Raw genomic sequence first — 26,423 nt, forward strand, 5'->3', positions numbered from 1 at the left:
CGTGGAGGGGCTGGAAAAAGGTTAAAAATAATAAAAATAAGAAATAATACCTCATTGATCACCTCTCCCATCATCTCCACTCCTTGCTATTCCCTCACATGTCCTCAGCCCATCTTCTTATGCCGCCATGCGGTGTGGCTTAGCTCTAGGCTGGAACTTCCTGTTGCGTAGGGTGGTTCCAGATTCAGTCCCGGTGGAAAGTTCTGGTCTATAGTGTGCGTCATAAGTCTGCAGTATACGCCATGACATCGCTGTGACTTTACAACGTGCATACGCATAGACAGGGACGAAAGGTTGCGGTGACATCATGACATCACAACGTGAGCCATGACCTTACGATGTGCACTAGAGAACTTCTGGCCTAGCATGAAGATGCAGTGCACAGCAGTAGCATCAAAATGTGCTGAGGACCATACCATTCTTTTTTTCTGCATTTTACCTTTATCATGCCATGAGGTCTCTCTAGAGCCCTGAGCATAATAAGAGTCATTTAATGTGTGGCGAATAAATTAACTGTGAGTCTAATTTCCCTGTAAAATCCATGAGATTTGGCAAATTCGAATCTCATCAGATCCGCTCTTCTCTACTTTTGTGTCTTTTTGAAGGAAGCAAACCTAATGTAAAACCCCAAAAATATTTTTTTCACTATTATTTCACAAGCTTCAGCAATTGTATAAAACTTTTTCCTCACCCTAAATAAAGGGATCATTTTTGGACAGCATGTGAAAAATCTGTTATTTCTTCTTCATTTACTAAAGATCAAAGTTCTTGATACTCTCTAACCAGATAAATTTTGCACCAATTTGTGTGAAAAGGCCATGGCTTCTTCTGTTTGCACTGCCTGCGTATAAACACTAACAAAGCAGGGACCAGCCATCCAAAATAGGTAATTTCTGTACTGTTCTTAAAACTTAAGTCTAATCCTTTAGTGTGCTGTTAAATTGGCTGTTGGTAATCTCTACCATCCATTTTCCCTACCCAGATAGGTTGTGGTCACTGGAAATTAATAAGGCTGGGCTTACATTAAATAACTCAAATTGGATTTAATACACTAAAAAAGGAGACCTCAGAGTGTTATACACATCTTTTCCTTGCAATTATATACCTTGATGCATCTTGGTATGTGTGTCGAACTATAGAATGCTATATCTGTTTAAAGCTGAGTTCACACGATGCGTTTTTCATGCGTTTCCGCGGCGTTTTTGCAGTTGCGTAAACGCCGCGGAAACGCATTAAAAACGCATGGTAGAAGGGCAGCAATGTTCCCCAATTGAAATCCGCATGTGCTGTGCCCATGATGCGGATTTTTCCACAGCATGTCAATTAATTTTGCGGAAACGCTGCTCATTTGCCGCCATTGACTTGCATTAGACCGCATGGAATCCGCATCACTGTATATGTTGATGCGCTTTTCATGGGGTCTAATGTGTGGATGGTACCCGGGTGTGGAGGAGAGGACTCTCATCCAGACCCAGGTACCATTAAAAAAAAGAATAAAATAAAAAATACATATATTCTCACCTTCTGACGGCCCTCGCAGCGCTCCTGCTTGGTTCCCGGCACTTCGGGGTTGAATGAAGAAGGACCTTCGCTGACGTCAGAGTCATGTGACTTCACTGCCGGCAGCCGGGACCGAGCGAAGCAGGACACCGGGGGCCATCAGAGGGTAAAGTATATATTTATTTTTTGACCTTCACACACTATATAAATCCATGCCGGTTGCATGGATTTATATAGTGTAAAGTTGACAAGCACTTTCCAAGTGATGCTAAAATCGCTTGGGAAGCGCTTGTCAACCCGCATGCGGAAATGAAAGTGAAGACCGCTTCATTTCCGCATGTCCCTGGCAGGAAACCGCATGTACAATCCGCATGCGTTTTTTCCTGCCAGAGAGATGCAGAAACGCTCAGGAAAAAATCCTGAGCATTTCTGCATCGTGTGCACATACCCTAAAGCAGCTCAGTATTTGGAGTCTGACTATCAACATCAATGGATATATATGGCATGAGTAAAATTCTGCAGGCATTCTATATTATTAATACACTGGCAAATTGTCAAATTAAGGTATGTCAGTATTGTGCATTGTATTACAGTATTATCTGGCGGAACTGTGGTGCATTGTACTGTATTATTTTATATGCGCATTGTTTAGTATTCCTATTTTAGCATTGCTTTATGTTGTTTTTTAGATTTAATGAAATAATACTCTGCACAGCATGTACTGTATAACTGCTAATTTTTGCTTCATATTTCCATCCATAGTTTTTGTACAAAAACAAGAATGGATGTGAACAAGGGAAAAAGAAGCAAAAAAAATGTTTTCTGCTGACATTTATTCCTATAGTGGTCAATGTGCCCATACCCCTCATTTCTCAACCAAACAAATTTTCTGTACTTTTTATCAGTCGATCCAACTTAAATAAAAATGGCATGAGCATTTTTTAAAGTGTGAAATTAAATAAGAACAAGTCTGCAATCTTAAATTATGATTTACCAAAAGCAAAAGGCTCTATTGTGTCCAATTTTGAATGCAACTGATTTGGGAGTTACAGAACATGTTGATTTGTAATATGAAATTATGCATCCCCATCCCTATTCTAGTTATCAGTCTCTTTGCGAAACCTCATTCTCTGCTTGTATAGAACATTTTCAAGACAACCAGAATCAGTTTAGTTTTCATTTTATATTATGTGTTGCTTTATAAAAGTTTTTAATATTTGAATTTTTGAGAAGCTTTTACAACATATTATGGAATGGAGAATACATATATAGTACAGAGTGCTAATATGGCTGCAGTCAACATTGTAGACAATGGGATATTTTGGTTTGCTTTTCATACGATATTTGGAATCTGTTATCAACACATTCTAACTTTAATGCCCCCACTTCTCCATCAGTTTCTATCAGCAAGATAATATTTTATAAAGGGATGTTTTCACAATATTAAAAGTAATTGAAATGAAAAAGCTACATTTTATTGTCTGTGTAAAACAGCCAGAAATGTTAAAATATCAGCTGTTCAGCTTTGTTAAAAGTTTTCATATTTTTAGATGATAAAATACATTTATATAAAGTCTTTTATTATTTTATAATATGACTAATATACTAAAAACACCTGTGTAAATTTTCTTATTCCACCCAAATAATTTTTGAACAACACCTTTGTGGATCAATTATCCCTTAACAGCCATTCAAAATGTCATTTGTATATACACTTTATTGTAAGCAAATCATTCTGCAACAATGAAAGCTATCATTAAACATGAATTAAATTAACAAGTAATTATCAAAATGGAAAATGAGAGCAATTATATTAACATTAATAAACCATACATTAAGTTTGTACCTATGGTTCTGAGCATTGCATACAATTTTCTGTACCAGATTATTGTCGAGAAACATAGGTTAACTAAATGTATTTTCGGTATGTTTCGCAATACAATCAATATACAGTAATACATAATGTAATGAATTAATAAAAAAACAAACATACAGAATATATGCTTGCCATTGCCCTTATAGAGTGGGCTAAGATTCCTCTGGAAGGCTGCCAGAAACCGGTGTCTGGTTATGCTTAAAGAGGTTGTCCACTAGTTTTACATTGATGGTCTATCCTTAGGATAGATAGGTCTGAATATCTGATCGTCTGGGGTCCGACACCTGGCACCCGGTACCCCCACCGATCAGCTGTTATTGGAGTTTCGGCGGCTGCCGCCGTAAGTACTCACTTGCCGAGCTGCTCTGTCTACTTGTAGTGGCCAGGGTTGGTACTGTACATCAGCCTCTTATTAACTTGAATAGGAGGCAGATGTGCAGTATCAAACCCTGCCCACTACAAGTAGATGAAGCAGCTCGGCAACTGAGTTCTTCAAGCCAGCGGCCACCACAGACACCGATAACAGCTGATCGGCGGGGGTGCTGGGTGTCGGACCCCGGCCGATCATACATTGATGGCCTGTCCTGTGGCAAAGGGTGCTTCACTAAGTAATAAAAATGCTTATCAAGAAGGAGTTGAATTCTGAGACAGCAGTAGTTATTAAAAGTGACAATTTGTGTTGAATTTCGAGAAACCACTTGTTATATCAGTTGTGTTGAGGTATGTAAATAGGTTTTGTGTGACTGGTTATTGCAAGCCGGAGAAAGTTTGCAAATTTTGCTAATGAATCCAGTTTGTAAAGAGGGGGTGGATAGTTTTAATTACAACTGTATATATATATGTATATATATATATATATATATATATATATATATACAGTACAGACCAAAAGTTTGGACACACCTTCTGATTTAAAGATTTTTCTGTATTTTCATTACTTTGAAAATTGTACATTCACACTGAAGGCATCAAAACTATTAATTAACACATGTGGAATTATATACTTAACAAAAAAGTGTGAAACAATTGAAAATATGTCTTATATTCTAGGTTCTTCAAAGTAACCACCTTTTGCTTTGATGACTGCTTTGCACACTCTTGGCATTCTCTTGATGAGCTTCAAGTGGTAGTCATTGGAAATGGTTTTCACTTCACAGGTGTGCCCTGTCAGGTTTAATAAGTGGGATTTCTTGCCTTATAAATGGGGTTGTGACCATCACTTGTGTTGTGCAGAAGCGTGGTGGATACACAGCTGATAGTCCTACTTAATAGACTGTTAGAATTTGTATTATGGCAAGAAAAAAGCAGCTAAGTAAAGAAAAACGAGTGGCCATCATTACTTTAAGAAATGAAGGTCAGTCAGTGCGAAAAATTGGGCAAACTTTGAAAGTGTCCCCAAGAGCAGTTGCAAAAACCATCAAGCGCTACAAAGAAACTGGCTCACATGAGGACCGCCCCAGGAAAGGAAGACAAAGAGTCACCTCTGCTTCTGAGCATACGTTTATCCGAGTCACCAGCCTCAGAAATCGCAGGTTAACAGCAGCTCAGATTAGAGACCAGGTCAATGCCGCAGCAGACACATCTCTACAACAACTGTTAACAGAAGACTTTGTGCAGCAGGCTTTCATGGTAAAATAGCTGCTAGGAAACCACTGCTAAGGACAGGCAACAAGCAGAAGAGACTTGTTTGGGCTAAAGAACACAAGGAATGGACATTAGACCAGTGGAAATCTGTGGTTTGGTCTGATGAGTCCAAAATTGAGATCTTTGGTTCCAACCACCGTGTCTTTGTGCGACGCAAAAAAGGTGAAGGGATGGACACTACATGCATGGTTCCCACCGTGAAGCATGGAGGAGGAGGTGTGATGGTGTGGGGGTGCTTTGCTGGTGACACTGTTGGGGATTTATTCAAAATTGAAGGCATACTGAACCAGCATGGCTACCACAGCATCTTGCAGCGGCATGCTATTCCATCCGGTTTGCGTTTAGTTGGACCATCATTTATTTTTCAACAGGACAATGACCCCAAACACACTTCCAGGCTGTGTAAGGGCTATTTGACCAAGAAGGAGAGTCATGGGGTGCTACGCCAGATGACCTGGCCTCCACAGTCACCAGACCCAATCGAGATTGTTTGGGTGAGCTGGACCGCAGAGTGAAGGCAAAAGGGCCAACAAGTGCTAAGCATCTCTGGGAACTCCTTCAAGATTGTTGGAAGACCATTTCCGGTGACTACCTCTTGAAGCTCATCAAGAGAATGCCAAGAGTGTGCAAAGAAGTCATCAAATCAAAAGGTGGCTACTTTGAAGAACCTAGAATATAAGACGTATTTTCAGTTGTTTCACACTTTTTTGTTAAGTATATAATGCCACATGTGTTAATTCATAGTTTTGATGCCTTCAGTGTGAACGTACAATTTTCAAAGTCATGAAAATACAGAAAAATCTTTAAATGAGAAGGTGTGTCCAAATTTTTGGTCTGTACTGTATATATATATATATATATATATATATATATATATATATACACTGCTCAAAAAAATAAAGGGAGCACTCAAATACCACATCCTAGATCTGAATGAATGAAATATTCTCATTGAATACTTTGTTCTGTACAAAGTTGAATGTGCTGACAACAAAATCACACAAAAAACCATCAATGGAAATCAAATTTGTTAACCAATGGAGGCCTGGATTTGGAGTCACCCCCAAAATTAAAGTGGAAAAACACACCACAGGCTGATCCAACTTTGATGTATTGTCCTTAAAACAAGTCAAAATGAGACTCAGTATTGTGTGTGGCCTCCACGTGCCTGTATGACCTCCCTACAACGCCTGTGCATTCTCCTGATGAGGTTGCAGATGGTCTCCTGTGGGATCTCCTCCCAGACCTGGACTAAAGCATCCGCCAACTCCTGGACAGTCTGTGGTGCAACGTTGGTGGATGGAGCGAGACATGATGTCCCAGATGTGCTCAATTGGATTCAGGTCTGGGGAACGGGCGGGCCAGTCCATAGCTTCAATGCCTTCATCTTGCAGGAACTGCTGACACACTCCAGCCACATGAGGTCTGGCATTGTCCTGCATTAGGAGGAACCCAGGGTCAACCGCACCAGCATATGGTCTGACAAGGGGTCTGAGGATCTTATCTCGGTACCTAATGGCAGTCAGGCTACCTCTGGCGAGCACATGGAGGGCTGTGCGGCCCTCCAAAGAAATGCCACCCCACACCATTACTGACCCACTGCCAAACCGGTCATGCTGAAGGATGCTGCAGGCAGCAGATCACTCTCCACGGCATCTCCAGACTCTGTCACATCTGTTACATGTGCTCAGTGTGAACCTGCTTTCATCTGTGAAGAGCACAGGGCGCCAGTGGCGATTTTGCCAATCCTGGTGTTCTGTGGCAAATGCCAAGAGTCCTGCACAGTGTTGGCCTGTGAGCACAACCCCCATCTGTGAACGTCGGGCCCTCATACCACCCTCATGGAGTCGGTTTCTAACAGTTTATGCAGACCTACTGGAGGTCATTTTGCAGGTCTCTGGCAGTGCTCCTCCTGTTCCCACTTGCACAAAGGCGGAGGTAGCGGTCCTGCTGCTGGGTTGTTGCCCTCCTACGGCCCCCTCCATGTCTCCTGGTGTACTGGCCTGTCTCCTGTTAGCGCCTCCAGCCTCTGGACACTACGCTGACAGACACAGCAAACCTTACCACAGCTCGCATTGATGTGCCATCCTGGATGAGCTGCACTACCTGAGCCACTTCTGTGGGTTGTAGAGTCCGTCTCATGCTACCACGAATGTGAAAGTACAAACAACATTCAAAAGTGACCAAAATATCAGCCAAAAAGCATTGGTTCTGAGATGTGGTCTGTGGTCCCCACCTGTAGAACCACTCCTTTATTGAGGGTGTCTTGATAATTGCCAATAATTTCCATCTATTGTCTATTCCATTTGCACAACAGCATGTGAAATTGATTGTCAATCAGTGTTGCTTCCTAAGTGGACAGTTTGATTTCACAGAAGTTTGATTTACTTGGAGTTATATTCTGTTGTTTAAGTGTTCCCTTTATTTTTTTGAGCAGTGTATATATATGTATATATATACATATATATTTATATATATATATACACACATATATATATATATTTATATGTATATATATATATATATATATATATATATATGTGTTAGTCATGGTACCTTTATTAAAGCCTATCTTTTTCATGCATCATTATTACTATCTACTAAGAAAAGGATTGAATAAGTATTTGTAGAAAATTTAACACAGTGAATGACTTAAAATCTACTAAGTGCAAGTTGGAATAGAATATTTCTTTGCAATCAGGTACCTAGCATAAAGGTATATATTTTGTGGGGTCTAACATTAAGCACACCCCATCCATTTACTATAAAGTAATAACATAACTGAGGCATTTGCAGCCATGATTCATGAGCGCTGATACATGCTTCTCAGAAATTGGCTGATAAAAATACATAATAGGTTGCCCTTCTTCCTTTATATATAGTAGACAGCAGGACTTGAGTAAAGAACATTGATCTTATATTTCATGAATGTTGATAATTATATGCACCTATTCATACAGTTTGTATTACAAATGTTTATAGACAGAAGAAGTCCCACTAGTTTTAAAACTCTTATCTGAACTAAGCATTAAGTAGAGCCTGAAGTATTCTTTAATCAAGAGAATGGCAATACCATGATTCAGTAGGTCTGTAAAAAACTGATAAGAGATGAACATAGTGAAATGAATAATCCCTATAGTGGAGAATTATAGGATAAAAAATATTGTCTTCTTCATAATGGAGATGAAGAAAATAGGTCAAATGGAAATGTGTCATAATTCCAGAATAACTGTAAACCATGCATTAGATCGAGGCAGTTTGGGTGAAATCATTACTGTTTCTAAATTATTACTGCACTTAAGTAGGTTGTCCTAGGAGCAAAATACATTTTAATTAATAGGTCTTGGAAAAAAAAGTTCCACAATTGTATGTGTTAATAAAAAAATGTTCCAGTGCTAAAATAATTTTTAAAATGTGCCCCTGCTATGTACTGTGTAATGGCCGTGTCCAACCATGCAAAGCTGTTCCAGTTCATGGTGAGCATGTACCACGGCCAATGCCAGGGGATGATGCATAAGACAGTATATAGAAAACACAGTAGGGCCTCCTGCTTCTTTCTGTGAGGGAGTACATGTCGCTGTCTATTTTCTCACAGGAGCAAGTGTTTCTGCTGTGTCACCAACCCTTTGAGCTCATCATATATCAAGTCAATGACATATAAGATCAGAGGCCATCAGACATCCCTGGCTTGAATTATAATGATCTCAAATGGCTGGAAACACAGCAGAAACACTGGTTCATGTGATAAAACAAGCAGGAAAATATGTTACCTCACATAAAGCAGCTGTGAGCCCCAGCACTCTCATCTATATACTCTGTTATGCTTCTTCTCCTTGCCAGGAGCCGTGGTATGCTTCGACCATGAACTGGAGCAGCTCTATATGGTCAGTCATGGCATATAACACAGTACATAGCAGGGGCACATTATTACGATTTTTTTTTAACACATCCAATTGTGGAATTATATTATTACTATTCAATCCCTATATTAACAAAATGTTTACCCATATCAACTAAGTAAAACAAAAGTAACTGCCCCCTCAGTTACTCAAGAACTTCAACAAAAAAACAAACACAATTTAGAATCAGAATTACATTTTAAAAAAATCCAGCCATCAAACTTACTGTGAGGATGAAGACTTCTGCACAAATGTTCTCAAACAAATATGCCACCATCAAAGGAAATTCTAGAAAAAATGAGAATAAAAGATACAGGATGTAATATGTGATTACAAAGCTACAGACAACCATTGTTTCTAAAAGATGGACTTCCTAAATTACTGAAAGGGCACAGAAACAACTCATCCAAAATATTACAAAACATCCCAGAAAAATGTCCAAAAACGCTTTGACTTTGCTGTAAAGGCTGGGTAATGTTATTCATGCAATAGTAGTCCATGTGACAGTAAATACTTTGTGGGAAAGAAAAGCCAGAAAAAGAAATATCTTTTGCTTTTAAGAGTAGAAATCAGTCAGTTTGACAATGTTAGGAGACATCATAGATGGAGAAATTGTTCTTTCTCAACATTAGGAAGTGAAAGACAGAAAAAGGATCAATTTCAGTAAGGTTAAAGCCTAGTGTCATAGCTTGGATATGTTTCACCTGGGGCAAAGGTCCAGTTCACTTCTCTAAATACCCTGACCAAGGCGAACTATCATGTTGGGTGAATGCACAGTTTTTCCTTATTTTAGATGAATATCCACACCTACAACACTAGGATATGATTGCACTCTGTGCTGTCTTCACATCAGAGTTTGACATGTTGTAGGTTTAGAGGCTCACACTGCAGGTCAATTCCCATGCAGAGAAAATATCCATAAGCTTGTGGGTATACAGGTAACCAATTACCTGCCACAGTATTTGTTTGTGGACTTTACATATTGTACTCCAAAGGTAAAATAAATAGAATTTGTTTTCCATGTGAAGTTACCCAAAGTCCGGAAAGCCAAGGACCAAGACTGTTTTAGTAGATACTAAAATACTTTACTGAATATAAGGTGTCTATATATGCTAACATTGACATTGAGGCTTAAAAATATGAGATTGATGGGGTCCCACACCGGGCTATTACACATTGAATGGAGCTGCACTGAACAGCTAGGTTTAATAAATTTACATCAGGTCACCACCAAAGCTGTTTTCAACTAATCTATGGGGATGCCGGGTCTCAGACTTCCTTAAGGTTATGTCCAGAGGAAGAAGTCTTGATAGCTTTGAAACGCGTTGACTTTGTAACCCACTAATAAACAATCCTTTTATGAACTCATTGCCTACATGCTTCTCCTTATGAGTAGCACAGGAAAACAATTTATCTGGACAGCATTTCATTTGGTCTGACGACCTCTGTCCTGCAGCAGCTGATTTTATGTCATTGAATTGTTGCAATGTGCAACAGCACCAGGTGAGCATGCATTCATTTATTTTATCTTATTTTTAAAATCCTATTAGTGCTCTTTTTGCGCCAATCAGTTGTGTAGACAGAGTTATACAGAACTCAGCATAACTCTGATACATCTGCAGCAGAAAAAACAGTGATTTTATCAAAACTGCATGAAGCAGACCAGTAAGTGATACATCACTGGAATCAGGGCCTCTGCCCCTACATCATATTGCTCTCAGATTACATAAAAAACCTGGTGACAGATTTCCTTTAAGGGATCATTTATTCTACCAGGTAGTATTAGGTTTTGATCTAAATATTTTCCAGACATCAATTTATGGAGACATCCATTTATATTAATCTAGTTGTAGTATATTTTTAAGCAGTGATTTGTAAAACAGGAGTTTGATTACTTGCATATTCACAACATAACACTGTTTATTTTTATACACACAAATGAAATGCACGGTCTGGTTTTGGAACGTGTGTTATCACAGCTCCAAGCTCCGGCATCACAGACTATTCCAATTAAGATGGCTGAGTTGCTTGGTTTTCAGGCATAGAATTGTACTTATACTAAGACATAATGTGCATAAAGAAAAGTGCTTTTGTGAGGTGCACATAAAAAGTGATTGTGACTATTTCTGACAGGCAAAATATGACATACTACACATCATAAGGATATTAAAAAATACCTCTTAAATTTAACGTTAGAATTTCTGCATGTGCAACATGAAGCCTTAACTAAGAGGGCTGCCTTTCTTTACATCTACGACTTCTGATATGCTGTATTGGGGCATATGGATGTCATAGAAGGAGGTACCCATCTTGGAGCTCAGTCTTTATTATTGTGTTTCGTATTAAAACAGTATTTGATTAAAGTGATAATACTTTGGGCTATTTTAATTCCTAGCATGGACTCAGAAGGAACGCATCTTCAAGAGAACATGCCATCCTTGGACCTGATGAACATGACACCCACTTGGATGAACTATCAGGGGTGTTCAATAATTTATCTACCTAGATATGAAAACAACATTTTCTGAGAAAACTGAACTTACTACTTTTCAATGTAATCCCCACTTGACTTCAACACACTTATTCCACTTTGCCCCCAGTGATCGAATGCCCCCAGAATATTAGTAGACTTCTGCCATGTCACTTTTACAATGCTGCTGAGATGCTAAAATAATAGAACCCCTTCCCTCCCACACACTAATTTCCATATTTCGGAAATTACACTGCTAAAGGAATTCATCTAGGTTGGTAATGAGCATTGTGGCCATACTGGTGTTTCACAAAATTTTCTAACATTGGGCAGAGAAAATGAAAAATTTAATTTTTTCAACTAAAAGATTATTTTAGCTCAAAATTAATCATTTTCACAAGGAGTAATAGGAGAAAATGGAATAGGCAATTTGGTATGGAGTTTGTCCCAATTACAAACATACACCATTTTTGATTGAACATTACTGTTTGGGCACAAAGCAGGGCTCAGAAGAAATGTCATTTGACATTTCTTGACCATAAATTTGGTTGGAATAGTATGTGGGGTTGCAGAGCACTGGTTGTACCAGAACAGCAGAAAGCCCCCAAAAGTGACTCTATTTTGGAAATGACACCTATCAGTAAATTCATCTTCAGTTCTAGTGACTATGTATTTTCAGAAATAAACATGCAATGGACGTTGCAGCGTGAAAATTGCAAATATGCCAATTTAATGCCCAATTCTTTGTGCTTTGTGCCCAGATTGTACTTCTGGAAACGTACACCCCATGATTTGGTATCTGTCTGTTACAGCAATGCCATACTTGTGGAAGCTAAATGGAGTTTCAGCACACCGAGAGGCTCGAAAGGATTGGGAGACATTTGACTTTGAGAGCACAGATTTTGTTTTTTGGGACTCATATTGCTTTAACAGAGCCTTTTTGCGACTAGTAACATGGAAACCATTTTTACATTAACAGATGATGGATCTGAGTAATGGCTTGCTTTTTTGTGGGAAAGTTTTTATTGGAACTATTTTGGGATCTTGTGCCCTTCACTGTATACTTCAGGGTTCCTTCAAAATTCCCAAAAGTCACGATTCAAATGGAACCCCCCTAATGGAACCATTTACGATAATGTGGTAGTTTGAGCCACTTTGGACTCCATATGGCCTTTGTTGCACCTGTGTTCCATCTCTTTAGGAATGCACAAAACTGTGATCAACCATGCTTTTGTGAATACCGGAAAAGAAGCCAGATGGAGTACAAAGTGACTCTGTCTGCCTCATTATAATGAATGGTTTCATCCCAATTAAATTTTTTACACATTTAGACGGAAACCTTCACATAAGTGCTCAGCATCAAATATTAGGTAAATGGAAACCTAGACATATTTTGATTTTTGGGAAACACAATAAATAAACTAATTCAGGAATCATATTTATTATTTTTTTATCTCACATCATGTGGTATAAGTGATGACGCAATTTCATTCCTCGGGTCAGTACGATTACAATGATATCAGATTTACATATTTTATTTTGTGCTTTGCTACTTTTGCAATCCAGAAACACTTTTTAACAAATAAAAAAATTCCTACTGCACTGCCATTTTTTGAGAGGCAGAACTTTTTTATTTTTATAGTATGGTATCGTTTTTATTGGTATCAATATGGGGTATATAAAAAAAATGTTACTGCTTTTTTATTCTGATTTTATTGAGTTTAGAATGAACAATTAATTTCATTTTTTATGCCAATCATTCACCAAGCGGTAAAAACTTTATTTTTTTGTTTTGGTCAGTATGATCGCAACGATACCAGATTTTTTCTTCGCTTTACTTTCTTGCACAATAAATATAAATTGGAGCGCTGTACTTTTTTATGCTCTCTATCTTTGTTCTCAGCCTCATAGACTTACAATGAGAAAATTTAAAGAATGACCTCTACTCTATGCAGCAGACACTGTATGGTTTTACAGGTCACAAAGGCAGTCACCTTGTGCCGGAACGGATCAGAGCGCTGCTGAAAACAGGAGAAATACATAGAAGAAAGGCTTTGACTTTTACGCTGCAGCTACAGGAGAGACCAGGCCATTTTTGAGACCCTGGGAGAAGCGGGAAGATTCTGGAGCCATGAACAGACTTTTGTGAGATATAAGTTTAGACATCCAATAAAAGAAAGAGGAGAAAGCACTGATAATTATGTGACCAGGTTACAATATCTTGCTGTTTTGTGATTTGGGAGCTGTAACAGGAAATATTGAGACACTGTGCACCTCTTTGCACCACAGGAGGAGACTGCTGAGAGAACCTTATGGCTGCAAATACAGAGATGACTTCATAACGTGAATTTATATTCTGACAATGATTGGAGCACTATTCATTAAAGAAGTTCTCCCATGAACGAAAGTTCATCTTAAAAATTGTCTGTGTCTGACCGTGTACAGATCATACCACATCTCTTGGGCAGGGGAGGAAGCAAACGACAATACAGATATTACAGCAGGGGATCGCAGAGGATTCATTTTGTGAGGTAAAATATTTCACTGCCTGTTTTTAAACAACATTTTACCTCACAAAATGAATCCTCTTCGATCCCCTGCTGTAATATCTGTATTGTCTTTTGCACCCCCCCCCCTGCCCAGGAGATGTGGTATATTCCGTACACGGTCAGACACAGACAATTTTTAAGATTAAATTATGTTCGTGGGAAAACCCCTTTGATTGTGGACACAGACATTCACAGACTGGCTCCGGTAAGCCATAGCTTAAAAGGGGTATTCCTATAACTTACAATGACATATAATGACAAAAAATGTATAAGAAATGCAGTACTCAACAGTGGGACCTGCATATATCTCAAGAATAGAGCCCAGACATGTGCCACGGTCAGAGAAGAGAAGGTTACAATTCCTATTTCATTTGACAGTGGTACCCAATGTGGCAGCATTCTTGGGAAAGATGGAGCCTGATTGATGAGACTTGTATCTACTATTTATTTATGGTATAATCTGGGGATATGTCATGAATATGTGACATGGGAACACCCTTACAAAGGCAAATTCGATAGCATTATCCCAACAAATAACTGAATTCTTTGTTAATGATGGGAAAGGATCCCATCTGTTTAGCTGCAAAACATCCATGGATCTAGGTGTAGTAAGGACTGGACTGGATGTAAGCAATACAGCAATCAACATTCAGTCTTAGTATATTCATATATTTTAACTGTGTTTCTGGGTTTGGAAAGTTGAAGAATATGTTTTAGAGCTTCACATTGACCCACATGTAAAGACAACTGCAATTGTAGAGCAGAACAACATGAAGTGTTATACCTTGTTAAAGGGAATCTGTCAGTGGAATCAACCCTCCTAAGCCGTCTATATGGGCATGTAGGTCATAGGAAGCTGAATAAAATGGTACCTTGATATCTGCGATCCAATGTATTATTCCAGAAAAAGCCACATTTTTCTTATATGTATATGAGCTGTTCAGGACTATGGGACAGACACTGATCTGCATGAAAATCTGCCAGAGATTATTTTAAATGAAAGGAGAAGACATGTACATCAGGAGAGCACACTGTCTGTCATTACATGTCTCATACTGGCACCCATAGAGCTTAACAGGTAATTTATATATTAAGAAAAATCAGGTTTTTTTTTTCTGGAAAAAGACATTGGAACACAGAAATAATTTTATTACATTTTCTATGACTTGCATGCCCATATGGACTACTTAGGAGGGTTGATCCTGTGAACAGATTCCCTTAAAAGCAAACTTGTACCATCAAACGGCCCCAAAAAACTTGTCTCTCAATCAAAAAATTGAAGAAATGACCTATACAATGTTAAAGGGATTAATATAACAGAAACTGGACTAAGCAAATATAATATGTCATAGAAATGGTGACATAGTATTTCAAACTACTAAAAAAGTGGGTGGCATATGACATATATTCGCCTGGACATATATAGAATGACAAACCATTCACAACAAACTACCAAAAGAAAAACTTCGAATAGAACCGGTCATAAAGCATAAATTAAGTAGACTCAATGTATGAATAAAAACCTTTATTTTGTGGTCAATTGGTAAAGTGGTACTGTGAACAAAAAGTGCACACACACAAGTATAAAAATACATCATCAATCTTGACAATGCTAAACTTATATCACGTAAATGACACCAGGACACAAACTTTCTCAATGTCTAAACCAATTACAATCATATACTGACACTAGGGGAGAGAGTATATACTATAAAGTTAATGGCAACAACAAAAAAATATATATACTGTATATACAGTCATATGAAAAAGTTTGGGCACCCCTATTAATCTTAAGCTTAATGTTTTATAAAAATTGGTGTTTTTGCAACAGCTATTTCAGTTTGATATATGTAATAACTGTTGGACACAGTAATGTTTCTGCCTTGAAATGAGGTTTATTGTGCTAACAGAAAATGTGCAATCTGCATTCAAACAAAATTTGACCTGTGCATAAGTATGGGCACCCTTATCATTTTCTTGTTTTAAATACTCCTGCCTACTTTTTACTGACTTACTAAAGCACTTTTTTTGGTTTTGTAACCTCATTGAGCTTTGAACTTTATAGCCAGGTGTATGCAATCATGAGAAAAGCTACTTAAAGTGGCCACTTGCAAGTTGTTCTCCTGTTTGAATCTCCTCTGAAGAGTGGCATCATGGGCTCCTCAAAACAACTGTCAAATGATCTGAAAACAAAGATTATTCAACATAGTTGTTCAGGGGAAGGATACAAAAAGCTGTCTCAGAGATTTAACCTGTCAGTTTCCACTGTGAGGAACATAGTAAGGAAATGGAAGAACATAGGGACAGTTCTTGTTAAGGCCAGAAGTGTCAGGACAAGAAAAACATCAGAAAGGCAGAGAAGAAGAATGGTGAGATCAGTCAAGGACAAGAGCTGCAGCATCAACTTGCTGCAGATGGTGTCACTGTGCATCGGTCAACTATACAACGCACTTTGCACAAGGAGAAGCTGTATGGGAGAGTGATGCGAAAGAAGCCATTTCTGCAAGTACGCACAAACAGAGTCGGCTGAGGTATGCAAAAGCACATTTGAAGAAGCCTATTTCTTTTTGGAAGAAGGTCCTGTGGACTGATGAAACCAAGATTGAGTTGTTTGGTCATACAAAAAGGCGTTATGCATGGTGGCAAAAAAACACAGCATTCCAAGAAAAACACTTGCTACCCACAGTAAAATTTGGTGGAGGTTCCATCATGCTTTGGGGCTGTGTGGTCAATGCCGGCACTGGGAATCTTGTTAAAGTTGAAGGACGCATGGATTCCACTCAGTATCAGCAGATTCCTGGCAATAGTGTTCAAGAATCAGTGATAAAGTTGAAGTTACGCAGTGGATGGATCTTTCAGCAAGACAATGATCCAAAATACCGCTCCAAATCTACTCAGGCATTCATGCAGAGGAACAATTACAATGTTCTGGAATGGCCATCCCAGTCCCCAGACCTGAATATCATTGAACATCTGTGGGATCATTTGAAGAGGCTGTCCATGCTCGGCGACCATCAAACTTAACTGAACTGGAATTGTTTTGTAAAGAGGAATGGTCAAAAATACCTTCATCCAGGATCCAGGAACTCATTAAAAGCTACAGGAAGCGACTAGAGGCTGTTATTTTTGCAAAAGGAGGATCTACTAAATATTAATGTCACTTTTCTGGTGAGGTGCCCATACTTATGCACCTGTCAAATTTTGTTTGAATGCAGATTTCACATTTTCTGTTAGTACAATAAACCTCATTTCAAGGCAGAAACATTACTGTATCCAACAGTTATTACATATATCAAACTGAAATAGCTGTTGCAAAAACACCAATTTTTATAAAACATTAAGCTTAAGATTAATAGGGGTGCCCAAACTTTTTCATATGACTGTACATATATAAAGTGAGTAGAATTAAATTATGTACATATCTCTCACAGAATGAGCATGGGAACCATGAAAATACACTCATAATCACAAAATGTAATGCTGAAGTCACATAACTGAAAGCTCAGAGTATAAAGAGCAGACAGATTTCAAGTAAGTTTAGGATACCAAGTGATGAGCCTCTAACATTAATTGAACTAATCAATGGGTCCTATGAGGCTCACTGAACATCAGAGGTGGGCTTGTGTCATAAATAAATCCTTCATGGTGCTCATATGTCACTGATGAAGGCATCGCCGAAACGCGCGTTGGGGTCAGCATGCAGAACACAGCACCACAGACCACGAGGTAATTATATACTCCATAGTCTCTCCCTCTTACTGTCAGTGACATATGAGCAGCACGAAGGATTTAACTATGACACAAGCCCACCTCTGATGTTCAGTGAGCCTCGTGGGACCTATTGATTGGTTCATTTAAGTTTAGAGGCTCATCACTTGGTATCCCTCACTTACTTGTAATCTGTCTTCTTTTTATACTCTGAGCATTCAGTTATGTGACTTCAGCATTACATTTTGTGATTCTGAGTATATTTTCATTGTTCCCATGCTCATTCTGTGAGAGATATGTACATGTATATTAATTCTACTCACTTATACATACATATATTTTTTTTTTTTGCCATACGCTTTATAGTATATACTCTCTCCCCTAGTGTCAGTACATGATTGTAATTGGTTTAGACATTGTGAAAGTTTATTCAGTATATTATACAAATTGCCTCTTCAGAAAAAAAGAGGACTTGTACTGTATAGCACCGCCTATTGGAAACAGCAATCCTACAAGTCACAATCAACCCTTTAACGAGTCGTGCAATATGACTTAGGATAAAAGCCAAATCAGAATCTCAATTTGCAGACACAGTGTTTTGGGCTGTTGGCCCTTGTCAGTGCAAAGTATGAGATGAGATTTGGCTAGATGAGAGGCTCTGGACTGAGGTCTAATGGGTAACGTTTCTCCTTGTCGAGACTGCCAGAGCTAGTATGTCACCCTTCAGTATATTACAAATCCTTTGATGTGTCCTGGTGTCATTTAAATGTTAAAGGAAACCTGTCAGAAGATTTTGGTACCCTCAATTGATCCAACCTGTTTTAGGTTGCTGTGATGCAGATTAAATCTGGACCTTCGTTTATTTCAATCCTTTGTTTCATTCCTGAGGAATCACTTTTCCAATTTTTATGTAAATGAGCCACAAGTACAGGGGGCTTTTTCCTGTAATAAAGGATTGAAAATCTGCATAAGGCACCTTTCAGAAATCAGTGTTGTGATTACATGTGGTGTCCGTTTCCACATGTACTGGCGACCCATTCAAATGAATGGGTCTGTGCACATGTCAGTGTGTTTCCATGGACTGGTGTGTCCGTGGGCAAAACACGCTGACATGTCCATTTTTTTCCTGCAGCACGGGCCGCAAAATGTCCCGCACACATGCACATGACACGTACCAGTGCCTGGGAATCAGCGGTACAGTTAGCATTGTTTACAAGCGCCGGGTGCTGCAGGCATCTGTCATCATTGTCCACTGCTGGCGCTGCGATCAGCACGAACAAGGGACAATGTTGAAAGTAGTATTCTGTCCCCCACTGAGTCCTGGTGTAAAAATAAGAATAAAATTAAAACAATCCTTGAACTCACCTATCCAAAGGTGTCCCCCGCTGTAACCCATCTTACCGCTCACACCAAGGAGCCAGGGAGAATGATTCACTGCAGCGAGTGGGGCCTGGAGCTGCGCTGAGCTCAGTGAGTGACAGGACACCGCTCGGTGAGCACAGTGGAGGACATGGGCCCGCTTGCAGGAGTTAGCCATTGTCCCTGGCTCCTCGGCGTGAGCGGTCAGATGGATTACAGCGGGGAACATATTCGGACAGGTGAGTACAAGGACTTTTTTATTTTATTCTTATTTTTACACCAGGACATAGTGGGAGCAGACTACTACTCTCAACTTTGTTCCTTGTTTGCATTGATCGCAGCACCCGATTGCATGGGACTATGATGAGGGCAGCGTTCAGCACCCAGTGCTTGGGAACAGCGCTAACTGTACCGCTGATTCCCAAAGGCCTGTACGTGTGATCCTGATGCGGCACACGGTTGCCACATGGGCAGCACTCGTGTGCCACACAGGTGCACAAGGACACAAGGACACGGATACCTCCGTTACTTGTTTTTCCAGTACCTTAAATATCCGGACGTCTGAAAGAGGCCTAACAGGGACCTGACCTAGATAAATTAGTTGGAGTTACCAAATTCTGCTAATGGGTTTCCTATAAAAAAAAAGTGTCTGCTTTTTTCCAGAAACTGTGCCACTCCTATTTATGCCAGTCCTTGGAACTTCAGCTCAGCCATATTTACTTGAATAAGGTTGAGCAGCAATACTAGATTCAACGCACTGTTTATTTCAAGTCTAATACAATTCCTATAACATAATGTAGAATGCGGTTAAATACTTAAAAACACACCAGCAAAATGTTGTCTTATCTCAAACGTTATTCCCATGTAACCATTTTCAAGACATTTATTATAGTCTTTATGCCATGCAAACTAATGTAGTCTATTCAGAATCTGCGAATGTGATCTGCAATAGTTTATCATGTGAACATTACCTTAACAGTAGTACCGTAAGAATTTCTTTATGTAAGCTTAATATAAACTGACTAGTCAGATAAGATATGATGGGGAAAAATGACCAATGAAGCAAATAACTAACACAAAAGAGCAGCTGAGTAATATTGTGAGATCAGTATATAAGGACAAGTTAGCTCTAATATACAGAGGTCTATGTGTGAGATCAAACCAATTACTGTGAGTGATGTGACAAGATAACAATGTGTGCACCCCTTCATCTTTCTGTATATTAGGTCAAGCATAGCTTTGATAGGAAACATATTGTTCTTTTCTCTGTAAGATCATGATAGCAAAAAATATATTCTGCTCAGTACATCCCAATACCATACTTTAAAATACCACTTTCAATCACATATTTTCACACTTAGGATCCCCTTGTAAAGTAGATGAGTAGAATATATAGTAATATAGTAATATATATGTAAAAAAATGTAAATGTAGAAAATTACTGGAGCTAATTCTATCAGTCATGTCCCATGATTTGGGAATCATACAGACAGTATTGCATTATCATTGTGTTGTTATATTGCTGTTTAGTTGCTATGCAATAAGGTTTGCCCTCTTTAGAAGTTTGTCCTTCCTCTCTCCCGGTCTCTCTCTGGTGTAGCTCTGATGTCAGTAACCCCTCCCTTCTTCCCCATTCTTCTTCCTCGTTACTATCAGCCATCTTAGAAGCACATGTGTTTGCAGCTCTGGTCAGAAAAGTCTTTTTTTACCTGCTGTATGTACGCATATCTACAAGAATTCAGCTGGAAAAATAAACCTTCTTCTGGAATCTCCACATGTGCCTTTCCAGTCAAGTTCAAGCTATCTGAGGACATCACTACATTTGAGTACAGTTAAAAAGAGGCAGCCTAGAAACGATGTCTCACAGCGCCCTACACTTGCAGCTTAGTTATGGAGTCAGAATACTGTCTAACTAATCAACGGGTATGTTTATTAAGTGAAATCACATGTTTAAAAAGGTGCATCTATTAGTGGATAGAAGTCAAATAAAGGAGTCGGAGATTAGCAATAATAGCAGAAAGAAGAAAAACATTTAGAATGTTCTGATCTGAAAAAGAAAATAGAAAAATAATCTTGCAAAAAATTACTTTATGATTTTCTTTAGTTATAGTTTAAATAGAAACTGTTTAATATGAATTGCATGAATCAATAGAATAAGTGAAACTTTGTAATATATCTTATCAGAAAATATCTGGTTCTTTTTTCCACTGTTCAGCCAGTTCTTTCCCTCCCAGCTCAAATCCATCTTGCGCAATACAAAATGGAATGTTAGAACACATCTACCATATGTACTGCATGTACTGCACGGTCTGCATGCATTCTTAAGGATGACTGGGGTCATTGTCATATTAAAATACAGAAAACATTTTGACCTATTACCGTACAGTGCTGTCCCTGTTTGACTTCCACCCCCTTCATCCTTAGGAATACACCTACGTACTGTATACATGAGTGTATTCTTAAGGATGACGGGGGTGGTAGTCACATTTACAATAAGCACTACTTTGGCCACTTATGGTACACTCCCTGCACTGTTTATCCTAAATATGACTGAATACACCCATTTGTACTGTATATTCTGAAGGATGATGGGGGTTGTAGTTACTCTCCTTCAGTGTCTCTGCTCACTTATAAAGCCGTAGATCTTAGCTCACAAGACCTTTCACACAAGGGACACTTTTTTTCACTGACAGATCACGGATTGCTGGAGGCAGCTCAGCAGCAGCTCCCTCCACCAATCAGCATCCTGCCCTGCAGAGGAGAAGGAGAATCGCTCTCCTCTCTCTCTCCTCTGTGATAAAAAAAAGGTCTGCGTCTGCTGCAAAGCACTGAATGCAGCTTATGTCATCCGGGTCTGCGGAGGGGGGGGGGGATCGCTTTTCTCTGCACTAAATGGAGGAATTAGTGGCCCTGTGCCCGCTGCCTGCTGCCATTGTACACAGCCCGCAGCTCTCGCCGGCTACTTCACATCAGTGCCCGCCGCACGGACTTCCCCCGGGCCGTGGTGAGTGATAGCGCAGTTTGTGCTTTCATGTAAATGTGTTTGTTCACTTTATAAGACGCACTGAGCTTTTCCCTTCAATACAAGGTGTTAGGCCAACAGTTCAAATTGTATGTGAAAGCATGAAACATTTTTGGAATAAAGGGCAATCTAATCAAATTATTTAGTGAAAAAAGTTTTTTATGTCTGACAAAATAATGAAAATTCTGAATAAAAAAACTGGATTCATGCATGAAGCGCAGCCATGAACTAAGGTTATATAAGGTCATGAAAAAATACACAATTGCAAATGTAAAACAATTAGTTGAATTAGTAGTTGAATTAGTCGTGCATTGTTTACCTAACACATTGGTGGGGTATTGTTTACTTTTCACACATAGGTAGGGCATGGAATTGGTAGGGCATTATTCTCTTTCACATACTGGTAGGATATTGTTTACTTTCACACATTAGTAGGGCATTGAATTGGTCAGGCATTGTTTACTTTCACACATTGGCAGGGCATTAAATTAGTTAGGTATTGTTTACCTAACACATTAATAATTAATTAATTAATAATTAAGATGATAGGGCATTATTTACTTTCACACTTTGGTAGGGCATTGAATTGATAGAGCATTGTTTACTTTAACACATATCACTAATTTAATAAAACTGTACTAATATTAACATCAATGCTCATGTGAGGATGCCTTATGCTTTAAACTTGAAAAAACGCAGGCACAGAAGGATGTGAAACCCATTTATTTTGGGGATTTTTACAACAAAAACACTGCAAAAACTGATGCCAATGTTTTTGTTGCATTTTTGGACTTAGTGGTTTCTATGGGTGAAGAAACAATACAAAAAAGCTAAAAGAATTGACATGCTGCAGTTTAAAAAATGCAGCAGTTTTCCAATTCAGTCAGATTTATGAAATCGCATAGCTTTTGCTGGTACTATAAAAAGCAGCTTTTTATTTGTATTAAAAAACGTAGCAGAAAACGCAGCAAAAACGCAATTTGTGAACATAGCCTGTTTTTGAATAGGATTAAGTCTCTAATCTAATGGATTGATCTATGTCTTATGAATTAAAAACCAGTATGACAAGGAACACTAGTGAAAAAATCACTATCAGGAATCAAAGAAATCCCCAAGGAATTTTTCTCTTTTGAGATCTGTCATGACCTGTATATGCTTGTATGAGAAGAAAAATCTGCTGCAAATACTAGAATGTTGGCAGGAAAAATGCTTCATAAAATACTTGTGTTTTTGCTGCATTTTTGCATGCGGTTTTCATGTGTTTTTATGTGCTTTTTTCCAATTCATTTGAATGTGTGAAAAAAACTACAAAAAATGCTGAAAGAATTGACATTGTAGCAATGCTGCTCACTTGGGAGCAATATGAGGTATCACAGGAACTGTTTCCTTTTAAAGTCCAGCTGGTTTATTTCAGTCCTCATAAACCACATCACAGGAAAACTTAAATACAGCCTTTATCTGGCACAAAGTGAAACATAAAGTAACAAGTCCATACGATAGTGCTGGTTAACCCGCCTGGCTTACAGTCCAGCTTCTTAGTCCTTTAGCAAAGGCACTAAGTCCAGGAGATCTGCACACCTCCATACACACAGACATGTGTGAGACAAACAGGTCTCATTTTACAAAATGAACCACACACAGGGGTGGAGATATGGTGAGTAGTCATCTCTCCCAACTCTTCAGCTGCTGACAATTAACTTGTCATGGCCGGGTAACCCCTTTTAGTTTTATATGTACTAAAGCATTACTCCAGGTTTATCTTCCATCCACTGGATATCCTATGCCACCTTACAACATGTGGAAGATTATAAATACATTTAATTTTGCAAGGAAAGAACAAGTAGCATGTGCACTTTGCAGGTATAGTAAAATACTGCATTATTTCACAGGAAATGGCGTGCAAAAAACATGGGGAAAACACAGCAAAAAGCAGCATGTGAAGATTCCCTTAGAACAATCACAACTTAAATTGTGATAAATACATGTATCAAGATAATGTTTGTTAGTTATTGTTTACTCTTTCCCTTTTAAACAGCAAGCACCTGTCTGTGTTACTACAAGTGTTCTCATTATTTAACTCAAATACTGGGGTTTATCGAAATAACATGAGTGTTTGTTCTGCTCATATTTTGTTTGTGTTTTGGATTCAGTCGGATCTTGCATTATAATGATGTAACCTGCAAGTGACAAGAGACTGCACAGCCAACACGACTTCCTGCTCTTGGCTCACAATGCTATTTACATAACAATAAAGTTTTGTTGATTTACTCTGATGATTGAATTTTGTTTTAACAAGTTCTACCTCTTCAAGTAGTTGGCCGCAAACAAACCATCAACTGTAGAACAAATCCTCGTGTGTATATTTAGGGATAGCTTCTCTTAGATACAGAATCACATTTAAAACAAGAAGGTGCCTTGGGGACCTACAGGCAAGTGATTAGAAAGGTATTTGTAAAACATAAATGTCAGAGTAATAGGAGTAGAAACATTAATACTTAGCATGGAGAAGACTTTATGGAAGAAGACAACTATTTAAATAAGCACTCCCATGTATATTTTTATTTTAATTAAATGTGTGCATATATGCATGTAATGTAGTATAAGTGTGTTAATACACTTACCTACTGCTGCTCTCTTTGGTGTCCAGCGGCGTTCTTCTCTGCTTCCCAATGATGTTACCGCTTTGCGGAGTCTCCAAGTCACGCTGCGCTCTGCGTAACCCGGAAGTGACTTTTACAATGTAAGGGTATGGAGCATCTAAACAGGGCTCCATAGGCTTTCATTCTCAAAGAGATTTCCGGCTCAAGCATAAAATGAGCCGAATAGTTGCAATTGTGGTGAAGTCACTGAGAAGCAAAGGAGAATGGCGCTGGACACTGGATAGAGCAGCAGTGTGTGTTTGTTAAAGGGGTTGTCCCATGAACAAAGTTAATTTTATTCAATAGATCTTGGACTGTGTAATGGCTGTGTCTGATCGTGTATGGAACATGGTCTGATCATTCCATAGCTCCTGGGCAGGGAAGTAAAAAAGTGTACAGACATTATAGTATGGGATCGCATAGAATTCTTTCTTTGAAGTAAAACATTTTTTAAAAACAGGCAGTGAAATGCTTTATCTCACAAAATGAATCAGCTATGATCTCTGCTGTAATGTCTGTAACCTCTCTTTTGCATCCTTCCCTGCTCTGGAGCTGTGGTATGATAAGACACAGCCATTACACAGTACACAGCAGGGGCACATTTATAAGATTATCTCAGCACAGGAACATTTTTTTAAACACATCCAATTGTGAAACTTATTATTATTCCAAGATGTATTGATTAAAATCAACTTTAAAATTAACTTTCTTTGTGGGAAAACCCCTTTAATATACTCACACCACATTACATGCATATATACACATTTACTGAATAAAAATATAGAAGGGAGTGCTTCTTTAAGGATGCCTAAAACATACACAAATTACACAATATGTTTGCATTTAGTTCAATTATTCCTTTATTGTTTTAATGATTTCTCTCCTGTATTATATGCATGAAGACGTACAGTAAGTGATACAGTCTCCCTAGTGTTTGGAATCTAATGAATTCCATAGTTTTCATGCTTTAACCAGTATACAGGAATCTGGACTTCACAAAAAGAAATTCCTAGGTTGTTGTCTACAAAGTGTTTTGAATAAAGTTGACTGGTGGTAGGATAAATTTGGATTGAATGTGAGGTTAGAAGAATGGTATAGTCACAAAAGGAAAGTCAGGAGTAGCTGGGGTCAGAACCTTAGGTAGGCATAGTGGATCCCAAATGTAGTCAGGATGGGTGCATTATCAGGAGTAGAAGAAGTTAATCTAATAGCAGGTTCAGAAGGATAGTCAGGTCAATACACTCTAATCATAATCCAAATGAGAGCGTACATGGTTTATAAAAGAAGACCAGACTGGTGCACTGTCAGGAGTAGAAGAGATTAATCTAATAGCAGATTCCAAAGGCCAGTCAGGTCAATACACGGTAATCATAATCCAAAAGAAAACATATAAGATTTCCAAATATCATCAGGACAGGTGCATAGTTAGGAGTAGAATAGGTTAATGTAATAGCAGGGTCAGAGGGCTAGTAAGGTCAATACACTGTAATCCTAATCCAAAAGGGGTGAGGTTAATAAATATACCACTAATACCGGCACTGACCATCAAAGTGCCCATTCATATAGAGAAAATAGCATTCTGATTAAAATAGTATTCTGATAGAAACATAAAACCTCTGAGAAGCAAACGTAAGTATATTATATTAACCTATAGTATCGTATTTATCGTACTATTAGACGCACCTTTTTCTGCCAAAATTTTGGAGGAAAGTATGGGGTGCGCCTTATAGTTCAGATGTACGGTATCTTTATAGTTT

The 26,423-nt window shown here is 38.6% G+C and overlaps 1 protein-coding gene across 2 annotated transcripts in view; it reads right to left on the bottom strand.

The window, feature by feature from the left end:
* The window catches only part of SYT1 (synaptotagmin 1), a 926,879-nt gene that overhangs the window by 878,020 nt on the left and 22,436 nt on the right, over window positions 1-26,423 (bottom strand). For both annotated transcript variants that reach the window (XM_073651880.1, XM_073651879.1), the window contains exon 2: window positions 9,146-9,207. The gene's annotated coding sequence lies outside the window, so the exon portion shown is untranslated. The remainder of the gene's footprint in view (window positions 1-9,145; window positions 9,208-26,423) is intronic.

Source organism: Phyllobates terribilis, unplaced genomic scaffold, assembly GCF_046119375.1.
Source record: "Phyllobates terribilis strain yellow unplaced genomic scaffold, ASM4611937v1 Scaffold_11__3_contigs__length_659146591, whole genome shotgun sequence".
Lineage (NCBI taxonomy): Eukaryota > Metazoa > Chordata > Amphibia > Anura > Dendrobatidae > Phyllobates > Phyllobates terribilis.